This window comes from Phoca vitulina, unplaced genomic scaffold (genome assembly GCF_004348235.1).
Source record: "Phoca vitulina isolate PV1807 unplaced genomic scaffold, GSC_HSeal_1.0 scaffold27, whole genome shotgun sequence".
NCBI classification, from domain to species: domain Eukaryota; kingdom Metazoa; phylum Chordata; class Mammalia; order Carnivora; family Phocidae; genus Phoca; species Phoca vitulina.
The window spans coordinates 3,785,157-3,802,779 of record NW_022589730.1 but is presented as its reverse complement, the minus strand read 5'-3'; the positions used below and the strand labels follow the sequence as shown (position 1 = coordinate 3,802,779).

At 43.8% G+C, this 17,623-nt stretch overlaps 1 protein-coding gene across 1 annotated transcript in view; it reads left to right on the top strand.

Annotated features, from left to right (window-relative positions):
- The window catches only part of TSHZ1 (teashirt zinc finger homeobox 1), a 75,228-nt gene that overhangs the window by 26,783 nt on the left and 30,822 nt on the right, over positions 1-17,623 (top strand). The gene's annotated exons all lie outside the window — the stretch shown is intronic.

The window sequence follows — 17,623 nt, the reverse complement described above, 5'->3', positions numbered from 1 at the left end:
GGACCTCACAGGGTCAACAGGCCTGACGCTCGTGCTTGAGCCCATTGGTAGGACTGACCCTTTAAAGATAAGCTGTACACTGTTGACCTTAAGTAGGAATGTCTTTGGAGGGTGTAAAGTCTAAACAAGTCAAGTGTCATTTTACCAAGCAAACCTAAATTCGTATGCTGCTGTCTTCAGTAGGGGGTCTTTAAAGGCTGCCCGCTCTTTCTCTCTTGTCCACAGTTTCCAGCACGTCACTTCCCCCCAAAAGTGATAACTCTGCAAATTTCAAGGACAATGACTTGGCTTTTAGAGAGAGAGAGAGAGACATTGCTACTTTTTTTTTTTTTTGGCCAAGTTTGGAATTTGTATGAGATATTTTGAGAATGTGTGTAAAAGTTCCAGTGTCCTAGCGTTCCTGAGAAACTTCGTGGTTTGCAGATGGGTCAGGTCCTGTGAGGACCCGAATGGTCCAGTGACTGGCGCGTCTTGCCACCTTCCGTGCGGAACCCTGGACCAGGCGTCGGGCCCCTGGTGCTGCATTAGCTCTTTGCTGGGATCGTCGTGCCAGGCCCCGTGCACATGTGTGTTTTCTCCCCTAGCCTTGGCCGCGAACCACAGATTCCTGTTTGAGTGAAGACGTGGCCCCCCTGCTGCCCACCCTGACGGGAGTCCTGTGGGCTAACCTGGCTTGCACAGTAGGATGTGGCCCACGGCATCCTCTCTGGGGACAGCCTTCCACGCTGCTCAGGGGCACTCACCAGGTGCTAGTGCTTTCTCTTCTCCCCTCTTGTAAGTTACTTCAACTAAAGGATCCCATCCCACAATTCTGTAACCATCACAAAACACAAACCTACTCAATTTTGATCTTCGGAGTCGCTCAGTAATTTTTAACAGCCAGTCAAACCTGCTATTTAGATTAACGCATTCAGAACAGCGGCTCATTTACTGCGTGTTTTCCGATTTTAAGCGAGGGTTTTGAGGTAGGAAGACAGTGCTCGAGTGACGTCTGCTTGGGCACCTGCGCCCACTAGGCAGGACGCGGCCTGGCTGGGGTAGCTTCTCCTGTGGGCTACTCTGCTGACAGTTTCTCCCTGTCATTGATCCACCCATATTTACTGAGTGCTTATTGTTTTTCGTGCCAGGAATAGTAGTGAGCACATCACGTTCTCCAGGGACATGGGTCACCTCTCCAGGACGCGGCTTGAGTGTTCCGCAACATTTGGATCTGTGGGTTCCAGATTCTGGGGTGGGGTGGGTGGTCTGGCCCGACAGTCCTGTGACACTTCTGGGAATTAGAAGAGGTGTGCACCGTCCCCTTCCCTCCCCTTCACAAACCATAGCCCTGTCCCGAGCTTGCAGCTCAGGATTCGCTGGCCAAGGCCCGGCTCTCGGCTGGCCACTTACTTTGCTGAATGGAGACCAGGGTGGTAGGTCTGCCCTCCCTCCCCTCCTCCCCAGGTCAGGGACTGTGGAGGTGTGTGCTTGCAGGTGGGACAATCCCCCTAGATGTTAAGGACCACACATTTCACTGTATAATTGGGCAACTAGCATCTATTCCATTCGCCTGTGATTCCCTTACCTAACTGCTTTGATTTCTCCTTGTTCCGTGAAGCTCATAACAAATAAGTAAAAATTAAAACCTAGAGGGAATTTAATAGTTAAGCCAGTAGTTACAACAATGGAAATTCATTCTCTCGCAGTTCTGGAGGCTAGAATCAGAAATCAAGAGGTCAGCGAGACTATGCTCCTTCTGAAGGCTCTGGGGAGAATCCTTCCTCGTCTCTTCCAGCTTTCTGTGGCTCCCGGCAATCCTGAGTGAACCCTGGCTTATGACGCCGTTCCTCCAGTCTGCCCCCATCGTCACGTGGCCTCCTCCTCTGTGTGTCTGTCTGCCCTGTGCCTGAGTGCTCTCTCCTCTGGTTATAAACCACCAATCACTGGACTTAGGACCCATCCTAATCGGATGACTTCATTGCAACTTAACCAGTTATATCTACAAAGACCCTATTTCCGAATAAAGTTACAGTGTGGGTTTCCAGGAGGACACGAATTTGGGGGGGGGGGCTTTTCAACCCACTGTAGGAGAAGATCATGCCTTCTCATTTGTGCAGCAGCTTTTATTGAAGATTGGAGGTAGAGATACAGCCTACTGTGAGTCATGCGTGGGCTCAGCGTGCTTTGCAAATATTCGCTATTGATAACCGGTATCTTGATTGTTGATAACGAATGACTGAAAGTGCCATCTCGCCCCTCGGGGGTTTGTGTGGGGCCATTGCTAGTCCCACAGTGACAGGAAGGAATGGACCCATCTTCATGGACTTGTACTGGAAGGGTAGGTGCTTACAGATCAGCTGTGAGGAGCCTACAACGTGACCATCTGGGAGGGGGATACAAAGGAAGGGTCCCCCAATAGCTCATGCTCGAGAAAGTTGCACTACTGTGATTCATTGAAACATCTTGAAACAAACTGGGGTCAGTAAATGAGTGGCGCATTAATTATGTGGAGTGTTTCCGTGACATTTGATGACCGAAGAGCAAAATGTTCCTCCCACTTAACTGGGTTATAGTGTATCCTCGTCGGTCCGGAGGGCAGCTGCCGAGAGCTGTGCCCAGTGGAGGTACCACACAGCTGTGACGTGGTCCAGCATCTACAGGGCAAGTGCTAACGGAGTGGCCCTTGTTAGGTTTGGTGGTGAAGGGGGCGCGGGCAGCTCAACAGTGAGCAGCCACTTAAAATGGAAGGTGGGGCAAAGGGGCGCAGCTCACGGCCCTCTGCTTGGCTTCCCAGCAGCTCGCACCTACTGCCCGGAGGTAGATCTGTCCCTCATGTTGATGGGTCTCGCCCTTTTCCTCCCCAGTGGTGGCTCCCCTCTACCACAAGGGCCTCACCGGCAGTGGATTCGGCTGCCCAGTGCGGGGCAGGGAAGGGGGTCGTGCATCCGGGGGGCCCACACTGGATGGCATTGTCCGCAGGACAGGCGTGGGGGCAGGCCTGTGAGGGCTGGCGGTTGTCCTGGCTGTGGTCCTGGCGGACCCCTTTCCTTGGGGTTCTGAGGATGGTGTTGGTCCAAGGGCCACTCAGGGACGACATAGGCCTTGTAGGCCCCACTTTACCTCTTGCTGGACTTGCGTATGGTCTCTGAATCAGGTGGTCAGTTGCTGCATTTGTGGTTGTGAGTAGTGGCCCTGTTTGCAGCGGCCTTTGTTAGCAGGCTCAGTAGGAATAGCTGGGGAATGTTCAGATTTAGGAGAAGGACAGACGCCATATAGTTTCACTTACAACATAAATCACTGGTAACCCATCCTAAATTAGCCCAGGAGTCCAAAAAGTTTTTTTTTTCTTTTTTCCCCAATGCATTTTCTATGTACACAGTTCTCCTTTGAGTTTAATTTGAATGGTTTTGTCTTTTCTTAAAATTATTAATAGGGCCTTCGTGCAGGCTCTCTGGTGTGACACAGAATAGGGTCTTGGAAGGGGCAGGGCTGATGGAAAAAAGAGGGCCAGGGCCAGACCATTCAAATCCCACACAGCCTGGGAACCAGAGCACAGACAAGAAATCACAGTAAATCAAGACACGTTTCTAATAAATGAAGACATACTATAGTAAATATGAGGTTCTACGTTGGGAAAAAGGTGAGGGACAGAAGCTTGTTGAGGGGCAGGAAGGAACACGGAGCCGAGGGCAGAGGACTCCGGCTGTCCTGTGCGCACCGCATCCGGCTGGCCAGCTACCATGGGCGACCGTCCCGCCGGGTGTCATCCACGTGCCGGAGGAACCGGTGGGAACACGAGGCGCCCTTGCCAGCCTGATGTGGTTCCTCGGTTGACCAGTGGAGGACGAGCGGGAGGCTGGCTTTCTCCAGCAGAGCACGCGTCGGTCAGAGCATCGCGGCTGTAGGCCTTCTTCTCTTCGTGGCTGTTTGGTTTGGCCAATCTCGGGCCCGTTTCAGTCCTTTTCTCCCGGTGAAGGATGCGCGCTGGGTGCCCCGCGCTCGGACGGCCTTGGTATGATGTTGCCTTCAGGCCTGTGTCCCCGAGTCGCGCTTTTATGACTTGGGGACAGTGGATACTAGTTACAAAAGGAGGTCTTAGCTTACTAGGAGTTGGTAAAGGTATCTGAAAAAGCAGAGATTATTTGACCACGTTCTTTTCAAAGATTAATAATCCAGCCCTGAATATGCGAAAGCCCCTTTTGTTGGTCTCCATCTCCCGTCCTCTCTCTCCCCACCTCCATCTCTGTCTGTCTGTCTCTCTTTGTTCCTCACGCCCTGTGTGTGTGTGTGTGTGTGTGTGTGTGTGTGTGTGTGTGCGTGTGTGCATGTCTGCTAACACCATAGGAGAGAATTCTTTTAAAAGTTAATGAAGGAGTTGCAGTGGAACCCTATTAGATTTTCCTTCCATTAAATGCCTGCTACAGACTTTTAATGGATGTTTTTAACTAGGCATTGTTATCAAAAGGACTATTGCACAAATTAAAACCAGGCCTACAATCTGTGAAGAGAAACTGGATTTACTTTGTGCCTTTAGGTAAAACAGAGAGGAGTAGGGAGGAGGTGAATTCCACATTGGTATTTTGAGAAGTTGGATTCAGGAAGATAGCCAGTACTACCTAGAGCTACGGAAATAGTAAAACACTTTGCAGGGGTCTCTCTTTGTAAAGTTCCTGTTAAGGAACCTGGATTTTTAGGGGTATGTGAATGTTAATTTTAAGCTATTATATTGATATTTAAAATACCTTTTTAGCTTTTATGGGACTGCACCGTGCTTTCTGTATTTCAGCGTGTGAAGCTGTACTAAGAAGGGAAGATTAGGCTTTTCAGATTCACTGATCTAGACGTGAACTGTCTCCTTACCATAACCATAAGCATACGGACTTTCTAGAACTGCTGGATTTTTGGTTTCTCATTTCGTTCTGATGTATTCGATCGCAGGGTGTCTCCCGTTTGGCCCTATGCAGTCTGTTTGCTGAAACTACAGATTCGTGTTTCAAGCTTGGGAAATTCTTGTCTTGTCCGGGGATGTACCAGAGGACAGCTCCTCATTGGAAAGGGACCGCCATTCACATTCTGTCGCAAATTCTTCCTGATCACGGCACCCAGCACATGATGCCAAGTTCCGTACGCTGCCCACCGTGTATACCAGAACAGAGAAAAGTTGTTTTCTTATACTCAGTGTCCTGATAATTCTGAGTGTTATATCTCAGCTAGCCTTTGTCTTTGACTTCTATTTAGGCGGTTTTCTGAAACAAAATCCATGTTCTGGAGCACTCCCCCGCCCCCATGAATGTGTGCACACCCTGTCCACCACCACCAGCTGGTGAGGCATCCTTACCTTATAAGTATCCCACCAAAATGGGTGTTTCAAATTTTTACTTCCCTTAAAGCAGACGTCTTGAAGAGAAAGTCCAGCACCGAGCACGTGTGAGTCGGGCATTTCCTGCGAAAGATTGGATCCAGTCCTCGGGCAGGAAGTCGGCCGAGATGCAGGGGCTGTGCAGGGCTGTCTCTCTGCCTGCCACAGCATCAGCAACGTGGGCGCGTCGGGTGGCAAAGGCAGAAGAGGAGGTGCTGTGGCTTCCGTGGGGCGTCCCTCCTCGCCTCAGGGACATGGGGGTGACGTTGGGAGTCCCAGACCTCTGTTTAAACCCTGATGGGGCACTGCGGATTTCTGTGATGTTGGCACACAGACCTGGATGGGTGTGTGTGTGTGTGTGTGTGTGTGTGTGTGTGTGGAGCCCTTCATCAGGTCCGTCGAAATGTGCCCCAGTGCAGAGCTGTCCGTTACTCGGCTGCCTGTGAGCTCAGAGCACACAATTAGTGCTACTGAAATCTCTGATAGTAGATTTAATTTTATGAGCTGTATTATCCACGAATACTAAGCCATTTAGATCATGTCCGATTCGCAGGGTTTAGAAGAGGTGATGCCTTTGATTCTTTGTGTGTGTGGGGAAAAATTAAAAACCCGTGGCCTCTTTTTCTTTTAGGCACAAAACTAGTTTAATTGAAAGAATAATTTGATCTGCTGCTGCTACAGCAGAAGAGCTTGAGATGTGGCAAATTTTCTCTCCTTTCCTCCAAACTCAAGAATTTAATGCTAGCAGGTGAAGTTCTGAAGGCTGCTATCAAGTATACAGAGACAATAACTGTCTTCAAAGCGGAATTTTGTCAATATTTTTTGCTGTGGGCCAAAGAACATTCACAGTAATGGAGTACTGAAGCTCTGCTTGGAGATGTTGCGGCGAGCGAGGGACGGGAGGATTTATTCCAAGTTTGAGCCCGCAGTAATTTGGTGGTATATATGGCTTCTTCATAATCTTGGCTCCAGTAGATGGAGGCGCCCGGACACAATGTCGTCTTCAGGAAGGGCTTTGGTGGGTGCGCCACACGGGGCCGGTGAGCGGGCAGCTTCTTTTCTGACGGTCCCCTCGGCCCGCTGCCTGCTCCCCACCTTCACCAGATGCCCGTGTTTGCTGAGGATGAAGCACCTGGCGCAGGTGCCGCAGGTCGGCCACGCCGCGGCCGTGACCTTGTGTTTGCAGCCGGGCGGTGCAGCCTGCCGCCTCTCCTCCAGCGGCTGCCCGGGCTCTGCTTCCCCTCCACCCCCGGCGGCCGAGGCACCCCTGCTTCTCAAGATGCCATTTCTCCAGGCTTTTGTAGGAAGTTGGTTGAATCGCAGATTGCACAACCCACAAGATCTAATGGCCTTTATGACTTAAAACAGATGTGAGCTTCAGTGCACGGATTGCCTTGCCTCCTGAGTTACCTTACTTTGAAAATAATCATCCCCTGCAATTTCAGTTTGGGAAGCATCTTTCCCCTCGTTGTGTCTGCATTGTGAGGGCTCTTCTGGGAAAGCAGTCTCTGATACAGAGGGCATGCCGTTTTTGCACTTTTGCTAATATTCTCTGTGTTTAGCATAATTAGGGAAACAGAAGAGTAGCCACACACCCACAGAGCCGTGAAATAGCAGCTTTGTCCTTCTTCTGAAGTGTGAAAGATAGGGGCGACTTTATCATTAAATGTACTTGTTGCGGTGCTCATTTGAAATGTTTAGACTTTACCATTTTTTTTAAAACTTCCTGTTCATTTTAATGGAAAAGGGTGATAGCTAAGGATTTTATTTATTCAGAGCCACGGTGCCGGCAAAGTGAAAGTAAACCCTAGACTTCCGGCTGCATTTAAAACCCAGAAAAACAGAACTCTGTTTTCTAAGATATAAAGATAAGGGCAGTAATCAAATGTATTTTTTGAGGAGTGGGGAGAAATTTCAAACAACAGAAAGCACCTAGAACTATTTTTTGAGGATAGCTATGAAAAGTATATGCAAGCTTACAAAAATGTTTCTAGCCCTGAAAAATATGCATGCACTCACCAGACAGGACGTCCATCATGCTCAGGGACAGCGTCCGAATCGTGGCTCATCACCGTATCAGCACCTTTAATGACTGCATTCTCGTTCAAGTGTCAAATTCTTACTTGGGGTCCAACTTCATAATTCTGCTGGCTCTTAATGAAGACTTTCTCCCTTCAGAAATATCATGACATGAAGTTCATGTGGAATGTGATAGAAATATATTCATCCCTAGGTTAGTATAGAAAGTGCTAGATTTGGGTCCACGTATTTCTTTTATGCTCACTTTCATGTGTGTATTTCAGGCATTAATCTGGGATTGTTTCGATACTCCTTTATCATTACATGTGATTCAAAGATTATTTATCATGATGAGGGAGAGTGAGTAATAATGAACTCAGAAATGTAGAGACTAAAACTATTAATTTATTTCTGTAAATACAGTTGGGAGTTAATTGGCCTATATTAATGGAGGCTTGAAGTAAAAGAAAATAGAAAAACTACAAATTCTAAGAAATGTATTTTTTTTCTCATTTGGAGTCCGTTTTATATAGGAAGCTAGTGTTTCAATTAAATATGACATATATGTATATATTTACTTGCCTAATTATATTTTTCCTGTTAATAATACAGTCAGATTGGTCTAGTGTGTCCAACTTCAGAAACTGTGATCATTTAATTATGCTCTATAGGGTCTGCATTCCTTGCTAAGTCTTGTGTGATGAAGCTGAGAATTTCTTTGTAGACCATTAAGACGTAACAGCAGAAGCAAGGACTCAGAAATCTGGTGTGTTAAGAAGCAGGTGGAGTTGCACACCAGAGGGCTTAAGGACAAGCCCTTTCTGTTTTGGAGGATGCGTACATGCTTTCCAGTCCGGAGGGAACCATCCCCACGCCTGCAGCTTGTTGAATGAGAGGGGCAGGAGTGGTCCGGTTAGGAGGCCTGGTGGCTGCCCCCTGCTTGTAGGCAGAACTAGTACACATAGTGCTGCTCCCCAGGGGCCTCGCCGCTCCCCATTGGCTCTGCTCCCCTCCTTACTTCTCTGTTCACAGCCTCTTCGAGGGTAAAACTTCAGAGGCTTTTTGGCACCTGCCTTCCCCCAGGCTCCAGAACTCCTGGGTCTCCAGGTTCTGGTTGTGCTGTCTTTGCACACGTCTCTACAGGGGACTCCCCCCACTCCCGCCACACCCCCAAATTTGCTTGGTCACTTAATGCTGGGTGAACAGCTCAGATATTCCTCACCAGGGTAGTCTTACCTGTAGCTCTTCCCATAGTGATCCCGGGGAACACTGTCGTGGAAAAGCTTAAGAATCCTGAGTTTTTTGCGACATCCCAGTTGTGGGTCCTCGGAAATGAATGTATCCTGCCCAGGCCCCAGTTTCTCCATCTCTGAAGTGAAGGGGTGGGGTTAGAAGCAGGCTCTGTTCTGTCCTGGGCTCTGCCCTGCACTCCACCTGGGTCTCCTTCCTGCTTCTCCATCCATCAGCGATGAATCGCAGGCTTTGCTTTTATACTCTGTTCCCTTGGGGCCTCCTGCCCCAACTGCGTACCTGAAAGAACTTCTCCGCACTGAGTTCCTGCCACTTGAGGGGTCTTTCCTTCCAGCGCTGTTGCCAGGACGCACCCACCTCTGTTCCCGGAGTCTGGCCCTGTTGCACCATGTCTGTCTTGCTTGCTGGAGTGAGGGCACCTTGAGATTGGAGCTGCCTTCCCTTTGCCTCTGCTGCCCAGCATGGTACCCAATGCACAGTAGACCCGGAGTAAATTTTTGGTGAGTGAATGAGTTGGATGGACAACCAGCCAGCCAACGAATAAATGGATCATTCAATCTTACCAGTTCTTCTGCCAAGATCTCTCCTTCTTGGAAGCTGAGAGAACAGTCCCTCAACAGGAGAGCCCGTAGAGCTCCTTGGTCTCCATAGAAGCTTAGGGCTCCTGGCTTAGCTCTTCCTCAGAGTGTTAAGTTCCTACATGAGCTTATGAATCTTTGCATCAGAGATGTTTCTTGACTAAATCACCAAATGGAGTAACTCAGAGTTACTAGCCATGTTGGAATTATGCATTTAGGGATGGAGGAATCGAGGTGGTCTTCAATGGGATTCCTTCAGTGTGTTCTGAGCAGAATGAACCCAGGCAGGCTGGGCGGCTGATGGTGGCAGGTGAGGGCTCTGGACTCCCACTCCAGCGTCTGTCACTTGAAGGTGCCCCAGATATGGGAGTGTTTGCAGGGGAAGGGCCCCTGCAGTTGAGTGTAGCAGTTTAGTGTGCTGCAAGACGATGCTGTGTTCCTGTTGCAGTCTTTCTCTATTCCCTTGCTTTCACCAGCCATCTATTTTTTCTTCTTTTTATTGGCGAAGTCCATTACTATTACTTTATCTTTTTAATTTGAGAGAAAATTATGGGGAATTCACTCCTGTGTTACTAAATGATTTTCTTCTTTGTGTAAGTGTTCATGTTATGTGGAAAATTTGTAAAATATAGATAAACAAACCAAAAGGCATCATTCGTGACTACCCAGACTACCGTGACTACTATGAACATCTTACCTGAATTCCTCTAGGACTTTCTTTTCTTTGCCTCTACAGATATTTTTTTAAACAAAAATGGGGTAATGGTAGTATTTATCAGTTTACTCACTAAATGGTGAACAGCTTTTTACACATGACTTTGTACATTTTCACGATGATTTCTTTAGTGAAAAAAAATTTTTTTTTTGACTTGACGTTGCTTGGTCAGCCCTTGGTATCTATTGCGAACCTGTCCTCAAAATATATCGAGGTATCTTTTCATTTATAGTGCGTAGAAATGTTCATGCCTCTGAGCCATTGCCAACACAGGTATTTTTAATTCTTTGCCAATTTAATAGCTTTGAAACAGTATCCCCATGTTGTTTTCATTTGTATTTCTTGGGTTCCAGGTGAGGGTGAACGTTTTTCCATATATTTTGTTAGACAAGTGTATTTATTAGACAAAATCCCTTTTGAATTATTTTTACCCATGTTTTTCATTTTTCTATTGCTTTGTTCATTTTTTTATTGATTTAAAAAGTTCTAATAAGGATGTTCAGTCCTCTTTCTAGTATTTCTATAGTTGCAAACCCTTTGGTATAACATTAAAAATTAGTTTGTGGAGTTTTTGCCCTCTTCTGTTATCTTTTGAGATATGCAAGTGATATATCTATCTATCTATCTATCTATCTATCTATCTATCTATCTATATAGATATATATATATCTTGATTATATATGTATGTCTTGATTATATGTGTGTGTGTGTGTGTGTGTAGATATATATATATATATCTAGCATCGAGCATCTTCAAGATATATATATATCTTAGAGAAAAAGAAATTTTAAAATAGTTGAAGCTTATTTGAAATCCTACCCTCTAGAAATAACCAAAGTTGATATTTTGGTGTATATTCTTCTGGATCTTTTCCTATGCAAATATATACATATAAGTATTTCCCATGTATTTTTACCAAAGTGGTTTCTTCCTACATATTTTGTTTTGTAGCTTATTTTTTAGTTCATAACATTTACCATGTTATATTAGACCTGCTTTGTCATTTTAAGTACTTGCATAGCATCCCATTTTATTGACATGCACAATTTAGTTGAGAAGTCAACCATTGTTGGAAATTTCGTTCTTGCTCAGTTTCACAGATGTAAACAACTGTGTAATTAATATCTCTGTATGTATATCTTGGCAATAGTATCATCATTTCCTTGATAAATTCCCAGAAGTAGAATTACTAGGTCAAAGGTTTTGGCTGTTTTAAATTATTTGGTATATATACTGCCAACTGGCTTTCTGGAAAGGCCGTGTACATTTTCAGCCCCACCAGCACTATGTGTTTCCCTGGGTTATGGCAATTTTTTTTGATGGACTGAGTTGTTTTTATTTAGTTTAATAAATAGTTTTCTGGTCCTTTCCTGCATAGTTTCTGCCTTTGAAGTAATGTTTAAAAGGCGCCTTCCAACCTTCAAGATGATGTAAATATCCAGTTTTATTGTCTTCTAGTACTTTTATGGATTTATTTTTTTTATATTTAAATATTTGGTATATCTGAAATTAATTTTGGCATATGGTGTGAGGTGGGTATCTGACTTTATTATTTGTTTTCAAATAGCCGGTTTTCCCAGCTCTGTGTACTGAATGATCTGTCCTCTCTCCACGGAATTCTCTTGCAGATGCTCCTTCATTGTGCACGGAGTTCTAGCATATATTTGGGGTTGTATCTTCAGCTTTCCCTGTGATTTCAACAAGCAGTCTGTCTATTCCTGACTTGTACCCCCCCTTCCCGTTTTAATTACTGTGGCTATGTAATATATTTTGAAACAATCTAAGAGCTTTCTATCCACTCCCTGTACCCCTTCTTCTTCTTTTTTCAAAGAATTTTTTTTTTCTATTCTTCTGTATTAGAGGAACTTTGGAACCATTTTTGTCAGCTTAAAAAATAATACTTAAAAAATAATAATACCACAAATACTTGTGGATTTTTCACATGGGCCCTTGACACTGTTTTTTGTCCTGACGCTGTCTTCTAGGCTATTCGTTTGTTTAGTTTGGGTTGTTGCTCTCATGAATGGAGTTACTTTTCTGTTCTGTTTTAACTGGTTATTATTGGTGTATTGGAAAGCTACTGATTTTTGATAACTTTCTAGCAAGTTTTCTGTATCAGCACATGCTGTTGTTTACCTTTGCATACAGTAGATCCATCCTAGATTTTAGTACTTTTTTATTGCTACCTTCTCTTGTAGCTTTTTTCTTTTAGGAAAAAAAACAAAAACAAAACAGCTCATCAACATTGATGAATGTTGGAAAATTTTTGGATTTTTTTTTAAAGTCAAATATCAGTTGAGAAAGATGCCTTCGAGCATCTTCTGCAAATAAATCACTGAGGATGAGAACACCCCGAGTGCTGTCTGTCGGGGAAGCCGGGGAGCGGAGATTTCCCTCTGCTGGTGGAGGGTTAGGCAGATATTGGGACTATTTAGCCTGAAAAGGAAACCATCTTCACGTCTGTGAAGGCTGGCTGCTTCAAAAGTGAAGTCTTTTCAGAGTGAATTGGCAGGCAAAGGGCCTTAAACATGGAGAAAGAGTGCGAAGGACTCTATTTGAATATAAACACCGCCCTACTGGAATAAGGGGGTGAGGAAGGGAGAGGACCTGATTTTTAAAAAGTGTGTTCATAATGCAATCTCTCTGATTCACCCAGTCTTCAGTTTTAGGGCTGGGCTTTGGCACGTAGCTGCCGAATGTGCCACTTTACATACACATTTTTTCAGTGTTATCTGGTGACAGTGCATAAATCTTTAAAAACTTAAAAACTCACACGGGTTTGCCTTTGTATTGTTTATTTTTTGTTGCTCACGCCTAATTCTTGCTGAATATCCTGAAAATCTTCCAGTGCCTGGGCCTGGGCCTGGGGTAACATCTACTGAAATATGTATGCTTTTTGGGTAATCTCCCATGGTCAATGTAAAATAGTTTTTCTTTTTTCATGATTCTATTTAGTTTTAAAATGAAAATTAAATCTTGATGTGTTGTATTCGGTAGAATAATTTGGAATTAACAGTTGTGTCTTCGTTCAGCTTTTAGAATACGTTACGGTCCCCTCCCTACCACCCTGCGTCGCCCCTACCTATGGAAAGGGAATGCTTCTTGCTTGGTGGGACTCGGGGGGCTTAATGTGATCAGCTATAAATACGGCTTTGAGACATTCATAAGTATATATGTATATCGTTTTTGAAAGAGTAAAACCTCACCTATCTAGAAACCAGTTAATTGCAGTCTTTATTTTTCTGGGGCAGAGTGAAGAATCAGAGGGGATGAAAGGACATCAGGCATCAAAGTCCATGCGCTGAGTTCATACATGTATTAATAGACGGTATCTCTAGGTCTTCCCTCCCCGTGTGAATTTTATTTTTCTGTTACACACAGTTCTAATAGTCACAAATATCTGTTGTCCTAGGCCACTGCAAATTAACAGTAGCAAATTGGAAGTGAGGAAAAACACACAGATAACAGTGAGAAGTGATAGCAGAGGACCGAATAGTAAGGGAGAGGAAGGGGGGGGGACCTGTTGTAAAAGAATGAATCCCATGAAAAACACAGCGTTGCAGGCTTGGAAATGGAATTGTTCTCTGCCCCTTTGTGGTCGGTACTGACTGTTCACGGTTTTTATATCTAGTTGTCAGGCAAATTTTAATTGTGTACAGTATACTTCGAGTAATGTGGCAAAAGCATGTCCATTTTATGTAGATTTTCCAGGGTTTAAACATTTTTTTAAAATTCTGCTTAAAAGAGTAAACCTTCAACTATCCAGAACACCCAGCTTACCCACATGGGTCCTAAATACTTGTGGTTTTCAGTCAACAATATATTTTAAATCATTGATGGGAGAAATTCTTTTTGTATTTTTCGGAAACACTTTTGCGTATAATTTCACAATGGTTAAGTCTGCTTTCTGCATCTGTTTTAATGTATATATATTTTTAAGTTGATTTGGCTGGAAACTATTTGGTTCTGTTCTTCTGCCATGCCTATTTCCTTTCGATCTCCCCCACCATCTGGGATGCTTTCTGAGCTCCCGCCTTGGGAACAGGGGAGCACCACTGTGTTGTTTCAGCTCATGTGGGTCTGACTACACCCACAGCTGCCCATTCAGCCAGTTCACCTCCAGGTTTTCCATTTGCACACTGGGTGGAGGTGAGGTGCAGGGTGCACTGTCTGAAGGAACTGGAGACAGTGTTATCAAGATGTGCGAATTTGACCACCAGGGTACCCTTAGCTCAATAGGAAACAAATAATGCTAAATATAGGTATACTGTTTACACTTCCATGGAACTTTTCTATTTTCACCAATCTTTCTTCTTTTCTTTTTTCTTTTTCTTTTTTTTCCTGACATGACTGGGGATACAGTATAAGCCAACTACCCCTTCTTAAAATGTAGAAATGAAATCTGACATATGATACAGTATCTAAAAATAATCTTAGGAAAATGCTACTTGTATTTTTTGGTACCTATGTGAGGTCTAGTTTCTAACATTTCTAAGAAAGAACTTTGAAAATAGCCGCCCGAATTGTTTGGTTGCTACCGATTCAGGCAGAATTGTTACAGTGGCAACTGGGTTACAAACACGGAAGGTAACAAGTAGACCCCCTTTTGTGTATTTTACTTCTTGTGCTCAGGAGGAGACTGAGCTAATGAAGAAAAATAACATTTGAACTTCTGTCCTAGGAGAATGTCACAAGAACTATTTATTGCTCACTAAAGAAATTAAATTACTTAATGAAGGTGAATTATTAATTTATTAGGAATTTAATTTGGGAGCTATTTTCATGGGGATATTGGCCAAGGCATGGACGATAACACTTCAATGCATAAAGACACTCAAATGACTTTAAATAGGCAACTAAGTGTATTTCAATAGAAACTGATATTTCTATGTTTTAAGTAATAGCAATTCCTCAAAAAAGACCTATTGTCAATGTAACTATGCAATCAGTAAGGAAGTCTGATTTCTTTAAGGAGAATTCATTTTCAAAAGGCGTGTTGCTGATCATTGATAGGCATTATGATATTACTATCAGTGAGGTTCCATTTCTCAAACAATTACAAAGTTGTTTCTCCTTGTGCACTGGTAATATTGAGTCATTAAAGACCAGAGATCAGACTGACTGACGTGTCTCGGGTCTGGTCATAGCAGACAAGCTGGGTCACAGAGGCGTCTGAACCACATAACCCATATTAGGTCACGTGTCCGTGGGGTGATTCCAGATCCCAAATTGAGTCTGCTTTTCCTGGGCTTAAAATAAGATGTGTTGCTGTTGCTTTTACTAGAGAGTTTCTGCTTTCTCCTTTTAAAAATACAATAGGGTGGGGGCAGATTTTTAATATCTGTGAATTAGTGATTAGGATGAAAGCCAGAACTGATAATTTAAGGACAGTTCACTGGAATCTTCTAGAAACATCATTATCATGTAGTCATTGTTTTAGTGATTCATGAATTAGGTGGAAGAATTATGAGAAAAAACATCTCATTCTCTAAGTAAACTGTTTTTTCCTAAAATTTTAGTGATTTTAGTAATTTCCATGGTTATATGCAATATGGGATCTTTCTATAATTTTAAAGCAGCACATCTAATGTATATACAGAAACCCACCAATAGTGTGCATTTTCACCTGCCCTTTTCCCACATATAAACACAGCTAGTGAGGTCAGAAGAGGCATTTTTCTGTTTGAAATCAAGACTTTTGCTTTATCTTTGAGCTGTAACATTTCAGATGAAATAATTTACTTATGACAGACTTATGGTGAGATGCTATTCTTTTAAAAATATCTAGATAACTTTATTTTATTGCCTATTTATCAGAAAGTAGTGGTGATGTATATTTATTGCCTCAAAGGTGTATATGAAATACCCACTTATATCTGCATCCCTCATGAAAGAACCCAAACTGCTCTTTGCTGCAGTTTTCAACAATTCAGTTAAAACACTTGATCAAATTGGGCTTCAGTTGGGAGATCATTAATGAACTAATCCCCTTCATTGACAGATCACTCAAGACCCCAAAGACACGTGATTTCTTGTGTTCCGCAGTAATGCATTTGAAACATTTACCAAAACTCTTAATGTATATAGAAGCTGCTAAACTATTCTTAAGTAATGGATCATTTTTATTGCTGTTCTAAACCATGCTTCTCATCATGTGCGAAAAAGAAGCACACAGTTCGGCTGATGTTCCAGAATCTTGACTAGGACTAAGCACAGGAAGTGAGAATTTAACTTATTCCTAAGAGTAAGTGCTTCCTATGAGAAAATGTTTTTAAGGTTTATTGACTGAAGATGTTTAGTAAGTTACTAATCTAGGAAATTGTTCATTTAAAAAAATTTAGTCTTAAGTTCCTTTAGATGCTCTATGTTAGCAGAAAAAAATGGCTGGGATCTGTAGATAAGTAATGAAAGTCTTTGCTTTTGATTCTGGACTATTTCTGTCTGATTTGGTGTCTCTGTTGTAGACAGTGTAATCCCAGAGCACCCCCAGTCCCTGGTCGAATTTGTATTCTCCGTTCCTTATCCTCATAGATTCAAACAACACTCCTAATTTCAGCTGCTTTATGCATGTCCCTTTGGTCACAGAAATTCAGCTACCTCCTAGCTGAGGCACGCCATTTGCCTCAGTTTCTTTGTCTGTAAAATGATGGAACTGTGAGGAGCAAGTGCTTTAAGACAGCTGATGTGCTCAGAATGGGATCAGGCACACAGCACCGTTGTAAGTGCCGGCTGTTGTCATCATTAACGGGGGCGTCTGGAGAGAGCGGTGCACCAGACATTATTATTCGTGCAGGAAGAGAGGAGGAGCTCCCTGCACAGTGTGCCCCTGGAGGCAGCTAGCATCTACTCATAGGACCTGCCTGCTCTTTAACACAGGTGCAACACAAGGTGTCTGCAGGATTCTCATGGCGTGGGAACACTAGTGCGGTGGCCCTCCATCTGTGCTCCTCCACGATCACAACTTGGGATGAATTGTTGGGATGAATTGATGGAGAGTGCGTGGTACACACTGTCACAGTCCTCTCTGCAAGCCCCACTCCCCCACTGACATATATTTTGTATTGAAATGGCATCTTCAGGGTGTACTAGCCAGTATCTGATACCCACAGGCACTTTATTCCCCCCAACTGTAGGCTAATGAAAATGTTCTGAGCACGTTCAGCATAGGCTAGGCAAAGCTGTGATGTTTGGTATATCAATTGTATTAAATGCATCTTCGACTTATGATAGTTTCAATTTAGGATGGATTTAATCAGGATGTAACCCCATTGTAAGTCAAAGAAAGATCTGTATATTCTATCCCATTATAAAAATGCTGCTGAATTGATTTTATGACCCATTAAGGAGTTATAGCTCTCAGTTTGAAGAACATTGTCCTGGGGTATCCATTTAGGATTTCCCTCCTTATATTGGCTCACAGTGAACTCAGGAAGGATGATTGTGCTAGCAACTCATAGATGGTGGTGATGGTGATAATGGTGATGGTGCTGATGGTGATGGTTTTGATGGTGCTGATGGTGGTGGAGATGGTGGTGGTGGTGGTGATGATGGTGATGATAATGGTGATGGTGGTGGTGATGATGGTGATGATGATGGTGGTGGAGGTGGTGGTGGTGGTGGTGATGATGGTGATGATGGTGATGATAATGGTGATGGTGGTGGTGATGATAGTGATGATGGTGATGATGGTGGTGGTGGTGATGGTGGCAATAGTGATGGTG